General features: G+C 41.4%; 1 non-coding gene across 1 annotated transcript; it reads left to right on the top strand.

Moving 5' to 3' along the window:
* The first annotated feature begins 8685 nt into the window (after nucleotides 1-8685).
* On the top strand, nucleotides 8686-8747 carry LOC114007176 (U7 small nuclear RNA). The gene has a single exon (XR_003548805.1). It is a non-coding gene; the product is annotated as a U7 small nuclear RNA (small nuclear RNA).
* The last annotated feature ends 233 nt before the right edge of the window (nucleotides 8748-8980 follow it).

The following is an 8980-nucleotide window of genomic DNA, read 5'->3' as shown; positions in this document are numbered from 1 at the left end:
ATAGCAAAAACCTCTCAAAATAATAATAATACATTCTAGTATTTGTTGAGCACACACTATGCATTAGGTATCACCTGTCTACCATTTAACACTTACATTTATGAGGTAGGTACTATCAGAGTACGCTCTTCATTTTACACACCAGGAAACTGAGCCTTACAGTTCTCACCTGTTCAAGGCCACACTGCTAAGTAGAAGAGACTGTTGAGGTTTCTAGGGTCTCCCCCCCGCAGAGCACCCAACTACTCTTCACTTCTTCCTCACAGCTTATAATGTTCTAGGTGGTCTGGTTCCCACTTAACCTCTCCAGTTGGACTCATTGCCCAATTCCCTGAATAGGCCATGTTCCCTGCATAGTACCCTCTTTCCTCCATCTTTGCCTAACCCAATCCTACTCATCCTTCCAGCTCAACTTAGACATCACTTCCTCCAGGAAGTCTTCTCTGCAGATCAAGTCTGGATGACCGTCCTTTGTGCATCTTCATCATCTCACCACACTTCATGGCAATTGCCCATTTCCTTATTCATGTCCTCTGCTAGACTGGGTGTTTGGGGAGAGTGAAGGCTAGATCTGGCTTGCTCCCCGCTACATTCCTGGCTCCTGGCACACAGGCAGAAACTCCTCTGTGTGAGACATTTATAAAGAGCCAAAGAGCTGTGTAGAGAGCGAATGTCATCAACTCGGTTTGCCACCAGCAGATGGCTATTGGATGGCATTTTGGTCTCTGGACTTGGTGATCCATCCGGAATGTTTGCTGTGATTTTGCTTAAGCTTGAGCCATTTTAATGAACATTAACATAAACTGAATACATAGAAAAGTAGTGGGGCCAGCAGGTGACATAATGCTTACGTTGCTGGACTCCCACATGGCCAGTCACGGTTCAAGTCCTGGACCTGGTGGCTTGAAACACCGGGTGCATGTGCGTGCACGCCCAAGATCCCAGGAGGAGAATAGAGGAAAAGGGATTGCAAGGTGGCTATCCTTTCGGGGAGGAGGGTGATTTCTCACTTTCTCACTGTTTCTGTCTCTCTCTCTTTCTGGTGAGCATGTGTGCCCTAAGACAAAAACCTCTTAATAAACAAACAAACAAACAAAAGTAGTAAGAGTGTTGAAAATCCCAGTAAAAAGTGATGTAAGTTTACAACAGAAAGAAAATATGGTTTGTGGTTTATAGTTTCAAGAATTGGTTCATTTCGGGACCAGCAGTTAGCATAATGGCTATGTTGCTGGACCCCCATGTAGTCGACTGCAGTTCGAGTCCTGGGCCTGGTGGCTTAAACTCACACTGGGTGTGTGTCTGTGTGTGCCCAAAAGCCCGAGAGGAGAATGGAGGAGAAGGGATTGCAGGGTGGCCATCCCCTCTGGGGGGGTGCTTTCTGTCTCTCTGTCTCTCTGGCAAGCGCACACGCCCTGTAGCAAAAACCTCTCCAAAATAAACAAATAAATAAATAAATAAACAAACAAACAAATAAATAAATAAATAAAGGTTCTTTTTTTGGGGGAGAGGTTTTTTTTTTTTAACTATAGGGCGCTTGTGCTCGCCAGACAGACAGAGAGAGACAGAGAGACAGAAAGCGAGAAATCACCCCCCAGAGGGGATCGGCACCCACAATCCCTTCTCCTCCATTCTCCTGTCAGGATCTTGGGCACGCACACACACGCGCCCAGCGTGAGTTTTAAGCCACCGGGTCCGGGACGCGAACCACGGTCGACTACGTGGGAGTCCAGCGACATAGCCATTACGTTAACTGCTGGTTCCCAACAAAGGCTCATGTTTTACATGTCATCGAATTTATGAACATAAAGTTTTTTTTTATGGTATTCTTTTTTAACCTTTTAAATGACTGCACTATTTTTAGTGATATCTATTTCCTTTATGATATTGGTAATTAGTGTCTTTTCTCTATTTTTGTCAGTGTTGATAGAGATTATTATTTCTATTTTGGGGCTGGCAGGTGGCGTGGTGGTTAGGGCGGCTGGACTCCCACATGGCTGACCATGGTTTGAGTCCTAGACCTAGCAGGTTGCTTTCTCATTTTTCTTCTCTCTGTCTGTCTCTCTCTGGTCAACTTCAAAAAACAAAACTGACAATGAATAAAATTAAATAAAAATAATTCTTTTAAAAATTATCGATATTTTAAAAGAACTGGCTTTTTGTTTCATTGATTATTTTTCTTATGGTCTCTATTTTTCAATTTCACTGATTTCTGCTATAGCTTGTTTCCTTTTTCTGCTTGCTTTGCATTCATTTTGCTCTTCTTTTTCTAGTTTTTGAGGTAGGTACTAAGATTATTCATTTGAGACATTTTCAAATGTATTTGTGCTATACATTTTCCCTCTCAATACTGCCTTAACTTTATCTGTTATATTTTGATGTGTTTTCATTTCTGTTCAGTTTCATGATTTTTTTTTGAGATGTTTTTCACTATAGGGCGCGTGCGCTCGCCAGACAGACAGAGAGAGACAGAGAGACAGAAAGTGAGAAATCACCCCCCAGGGGGGATGGTCACGCTGCAATCCCTTCTCCTCCATTCTCCTCTCGGGATCTTGGGCACGCACGCACATGCGCCCGGTGTGGGTTTTAAGCCACTGGGTCCGGGACGCGAACCGTGGTCAACTATGTGGGAGTCCAGCGACATAGCCATTACGCTAACTGCTGGTCCCTCGAATATACTTTCAATTCCACTTTTTCCCCCCCTGGGCCTCTTATGACCTGAATGCTGGGTCTTTTCCAAATTGTCTCATAGGTCCTTGAGACTCTGTTCGTTTTTTCAAAACTCTGTTCTTTCTAGTGTCCAGATTTGAGTGAATTCTGTTGAACTGCCTTAAAGTTGACTTATACTTTGTTATCTCCACTCTATTTAGCCCATCCAAGTGAGTTTTTTTTTCCTTATCTCTGATTATATTTTACAGCTATTAAAAAGTGTCATCTGTTTCTTTTTGCTGTTATTTTTTAAATTCCCAGTGGGTACATATACTCATCAGAGACAGAGATAGCACACGTGGGATGTGGTCATGCCATAATCCCTTTCCCTATATTTCACCTTGTCACTGGGGCTAGGATTCAAGCCAAAATTTGCTATGTGGGATCTAGATTTCTATGAGTAGCACTTACCTGCTGTGCTTTGGGGATGACCCTGGTTATTTTTCTGAATTGCTATAGCTTTATGGTATATCTTTATAGCGGATAAAACATTTGTTTTATCTTATGTTTATATATGTCCTTAAACATTATAAGTTATTATTTTAATCAGTTTTTTAAAATTTTATTTATTCATTTATTTATTTTAATTTGAACAGAGAGAGACACGGGAGGGCAGGGAGTGAGAAAGCAAGTCACCCAGTCCAGGACTTGAACTGTGGTCGGCCACGTGGGAGTGTCCAGTGCCTTAACCACCATGCCACCTCCTGGTCCCTTGTTTTTAAATCTGAATTTTAAGTATTTACTTTTAATAAAATTTATTTTATTTTTCATTCATTTATCACTGTGTATCATTGCAGCATACCAAATGAATTTTCCTATCATGAATACACTGCATATGGGTCCACTTGAAGACATTACCATAAACATTATAACCAATGGATTTCTTTCCATTTTGGGTCCCTTAAATATTTTGTTTCTTTCTTCTTCCCCTCGATTCCCTCCCTGTCACCCTCCCCCATTTCCTACCCTCCTTCCTCACTGGCTCCAGTATCACCATTGCTCTCTATGCTTTTATACCTTCTAATTATTCAGTTTCCACTCAATATATACTTTTAATAAAATCTTTAAAAATGTAAGTAGATAGTATCATACTGGATGTATCCTTCTGTACTTTGTTTTTTTGTTGTTCTTCTGGAATTTTGTTGCATGCTGTATTTTAGAAATTTATCTACATTAATATATGTAGTACTAATTCGTTCATTTTCACTATTATAGAACAAAACATATATGGATGTATACATATATTAATGTATTGTGTTTAACACAGTTCACTTTATAGATACACATTTTTGTAGCTTTATTTAATATTTATTTATTGGAGAGGTTTTTGCTATAGGGCACATATGCTCTCCAGAAAGAGAGAGAGAGACAGAGACAGAAAGCGAGAAATCACCCCCCTCCCCCCGAGGTATGGCCAAGCCGCAATCCCTTCTCCTCCATTCTCCTCTCGGGATCTTGGGCATGCATGCACACGCACCTGGCATGAGTTTAAGCCACCAAACTGCAGTCGACCACATGGGAGTCCCAGCGATATAGACATTACACCAAGTGCTGATCCCTGTAGATTTATTTTTATACATAGCATGACAATTTCTCTAGGATATCTCTCTAAGATTAGAAGTGCTTGGTCATAAGATGTGCACATCTTTGACTCTACTAAATATCATTATTCCTTTTCACAGTAGTTGTGCCAATATGTATTTTTTTAAAGAATTATTTCATCTAATTTTATTTATTTATTCATTTATTCATTTTAATTTGACCAGAGAGGGAGAGTGAGGGTGTGAGAGAGAGAAAGAGAGAAAATGAGATAGCAAGCCACTAGGTCTGGGACTTGAACTGCGGTTGGTCATGTGGGAGTCTAACCACCATGCCACGTGCCAGCCCCACCAATATGTATTGTTATCCTGGATGAGTTTACATTGCTCATCATCACCACCATATAATGCTGAGAGACTTTTCCATTTTTGCCAAATGGATGCATATGAAAGAGCACCATATTGTTTTGCTTTGCATTCCCTGACTGCAGTGAAATAGATCTTTTAAATTTATCGGTCATTTGGATTTCCTCTTCTGTGAATTGCCTATTCATATTCTTAGCTCACTTTGGAATTACCTATGTTTTTCTTACTGGCTTATGAAATATATTTCCTGACTCTAATCCTGTGCTGTTTATATGCACTGTGAATATTTTTTCCCAATGTGTGTGGATTGTCTTTCCCACTTTTGTATGGGACCTTTTGATTAGTTACATTGGAACTATCTCTACCATATTATTTTTGTGCTTGGTATTAACTTTATTTTGTCCCTGATAAGAGATTATTTGTGCATGCAATAGAACGGGAGAGAGAGAGAGGGGGGAGTACCCCTGACAGAATCTTGTCATGCCACAGACTCTTTTCCTCAGCCCACTGGCTCATCCAGATCCTGGGCACATACACGTGTCCTGTGGTTTCAGGTTGACCTGGGTATCTGAACCCATGCTCAACTGCAGCTTCTGGCACCACAGTTCAGAGTCTGCTACTGACTAGGTTGAACCTAACTTTGCTTTATCTAACCCCCACTCAATGGTTAACATTTCCTCTCACCTGCTGATTTGGGTTTTATATGTTTTATTTCTAGTCTCTTTGGCGCACCCTTAACTTTTTTAAAGATTTATTTAATTGTATTATTATTATTTTAAAATTTTCTATAGGGCATGTGCACTCACCAGAGAGACAGAGACACACACACACACAGAGAGAGAGAGAGGGTAAGAGAGAAAAAAAAAGACCCGCGTCTGGGTCTTGCACCAAGGTAGTCCATGTGGGAGTCCAGCCCAACACCACGCCACCTGCCAGCCCCTCAAAATTTTTAAAAATTTAATTTATGGGCCAGCCCATGGCCTGGTGTTTAAGGTAGCTGGATCTCACGTGGCAGTTCAACTCCAGAACCCAGTGGCTTGAAAAACATGCCGGGCGTGTGTACATGCTTGCCCCAAATCCCAAAAGGAGGGCAAAATAGAAAAGGGACTGCAGTGGGACCATGCCCCCAGGAGGGTGTTTTCTTCCTCTGTCTCTCTCTGGCATGCACACTTACCCTCTGGCAAATTATTAAAAGCGTAATTTACTATAATAAAATCACTTTTTGTTGTAAAGTCCTGAGTTTTTTTGTTTTTAATTTTTGCTATAGGGTACATATATGAGAGAAAGAGAAAGTGAGGAATCACCCCTCTCCCCAGGGAGGATTGCCATGCTGCAATCCTTTCTCCTCCATTCTCTTCATGGGATTTTAGGCACACATACACACTCATCTGCTGTGTTTTCCAAGCCATCAAGTGCGGGACACAAACTCCGCATTCAGTCATGTGGGATCCAGCTGCCTTAACCACAGTATCGCCTGGCTGGTCCCAGTTCTGAGTTTTGACAAATGCAGAGTGTAGCCACCGCCACAATTAAGGTAGAGTAGTTCCATCATCTCGAAATTCCCTCTTACTATCCCTTTGTAGTCGGTCCCTTTCCCATTCCAACTCACGTTAATCACTGATCTGTTTTCTACTCCTGGTTTTGCTTTTGACAGCGTCTAATGTGAACGTCATTATAACACAGGTAGCAATTCCTTTATATTGTCAAGTGGAAGTACTTCACTGTATAGCTGTACCATTGTTTATCTATACACCCACCAACTGAAGGTCATTTGGGTTGCTTCAGGTTTGAGGAAGTTATAAATAAAACCACATTAATATAAATATTTACATCCAGGCTTCTGTGCAAAAGAAAATTTTCATTCTCTTGGGTAAACCTAAAAATGGTATTTCCCATCTCCCTTAAACTTTAATGCATATTTAGAGTCCAAAGTTATTATCTTTCTTCTCCTTCTAAATAAAACAAAGAATGTAGTTGAACTTTACACTCTCCTCCTTCCATCATCCATAACAGCTTGTCTATTATTTTAGAACCACCCTTATTTTCATCTTCTCAACAAAATTTGTCATTTTTATTCTAAGTCAATACTTATTTAGACATATGAGAACATCTTTTTTTTTTTTTGAGAGATTTTTTTTTTTGAGAGATTTTCACTGTAGGGCGCGTGCACTCGCCAGACAGACAGAGAGAGACATAGAGACAGAAAGCGAGAAATCACCCCCCAGGGGGGATGGTCACGCCGCAATCCCTTCTCCTCCATTCTCCTCTCGGGATCTTGGGCACGCACGCACACGCGCCTGGCATGAGTTTTAAGCCACTGGGTCCAGGACTCAAACCACGGTCGACTGCATGGGAGTCCAGCGACATAGCCATTACGCTAACTGCTGGTTCCCGAGAACATCTTATCAATTACTTTGGTCACCATTGCTTCTTGCATCCCACACCCTTCTGAAAAGTACATTTTAATGACTTGCTCTGGAACACTAAATCAGCAATGCCCAGAATGCTCCTATGTTACAGTAGAACTTGATAGCACCAAAATACCCATTCTTGGTAATAGAATCTAATGATTTATTTTATGTGAAAATTATAATGCTGGTCAGGAAAGGTCAACTTTTCTGGTTCCCTTTAACTGTGAAAGAAGTGATTATTAATTCCTACATAAGTGTAGGGAGAGGGCCAGGCAGGTGGCATGGTGGTTAAGATGGCTGAATCTCACATGGTTCAACTGTATCGTTTAAGTGTCGGACCCAGCGGCTTAAAAAACACACTTGTCATGTGTGCGTGCCCAAAATCCCAAGAGGAAAGTGGAGGAGAAGAGATGGTAGAGTTGTCATTCCCCCTGGGGGTGTGCTTTCTCTCTTCCATTTCTCTTCCACCAGTGCATGTGCCTTGTAACAAAGAAAGAGTAGAGTGAAAAGACTAATAAAGGCCCCATGAATTAATTTTTTTCTTTTTAGCTTTTTGTTCTAGGGTGCATATGTTCACCAGAGAGAGAGACAGAGACAGAGGGAGGGAAAGTGAGAAATCACCCCAGGAAGGATGGCCATGCCACAATCCCATTCTCCTCTTGAGATCTGAGGCATGCGTACACATATGCTTGACATGTTTTTGAAGCTGTTGGGTCTGAGACTTGAACCACACAGTCAGACATGTGGGATCCAGTGCCTTAACCACCATGCCACTGGTTGGTCCATGCCCCATACATTTAAAAAGCCTTGAGGCTTTCATGCCACTCTAGTCTGTCTCTGGTTAAAACATTTGACCTGTTTAAATCGAATTTCCTCTTAAAACAATCAAACGCAAAAAATGATGTCAATTAAATAGGACACTTGAGATTCCTAAACAGTTGTTCAACGATATTAGTAATTTAAAATTTTTGAAAGATAAGGGGAAAACATTTAGCTGTGGCACAGCAGTAATATACTGCTCAAGAAAAGCCAGATCCCACATGGCAACTGGTTTGAATCCCCAGCCCAAGTCAGCCAAAAACATGCTAGGCATGGACATGAGTGCCCAAATCTGATGAGCTGGAGGAAGGGAACTGTGCCATGGCCAGACTCTGTGAGGGTGCTCTTCGCCCTCTCTCACCTATGTGCACATGCATACTCTATCATGAATAAAGAAAAAAAATTGTACGGGGACAAATGTTTATACTGTACCTTTTTAAAAAAAAAAAAATTGCCAGAGGGCATATGCCCTGCTGGAGAGAAAGAGAGAGGGAAAGTGAGAAACAACCCCCATGGGGAATGATCAACAGCAATCTCTTTCATTCCACTTCTCCTCCAGGATTTTGGGCACACATCAGCACACACCTTGCATGTTTCTCAAGCCACTGAGTCCAGCACTCAAACTACAGTCGGCTATATGGGATCCAGCCACCTTAATCCCCTTGCCACCCTACTCCGTACCTTCCCCCTCATAATCAGAACTTAACTCAGAGAAGAATTAGAAATGAACATTTGGAAGATGCCAACTCCACAGCCTGAATTACTGTACGTCTTTTAGGATGGAAGTGTCATTCATTATGTAGGTCTGACTCTAAGAAAATTTGCCTTAGAAGTACGATGTTTCTGAGTGTTACAACTCTTTTAGAATTTGTCTAGCAGATTTTCTGTTTTTTACCGGAAAGACCCCGCTCCCCACACACAAAGTGGGATGCTTCTCTTAAAAGTCCAGCTAATTCCTACTGCCCCATTTAAGTATAATGTTAACCATTACAAATAATTTCCTGACAATTATCTTTTTAAAATGCTTTCATGGGGCCAACAGGCATGGTGGTTGGGGCCCTGGACTCCTATAGGGCCAACCTCAGTTGAATCCTGAACCTACTATCTTGTTTTCTCACTTTCTCTCTGGCTCTCCCTATA

Source organism: Tupaia chinensis, unplaced genomic scaffold (genome assembly GCF_000334495.1).
Source record: "Tupaia chinensis unplaced genomic scaffold, TupChi_1.0 Scaffold000135_1, whole genome shotgun sequence".
Classification (NCBI taxonomy): Eukaryota; Metazoa; Chordata; class Mammalia; order Scandentia; family Tupaiidae; genus Tupaia; species Tupaia belangeri.
Note: the sequence above shows the minus strand (reverse complement) of the source record. Positions and strands in the feature narration are given on the sequence as shown.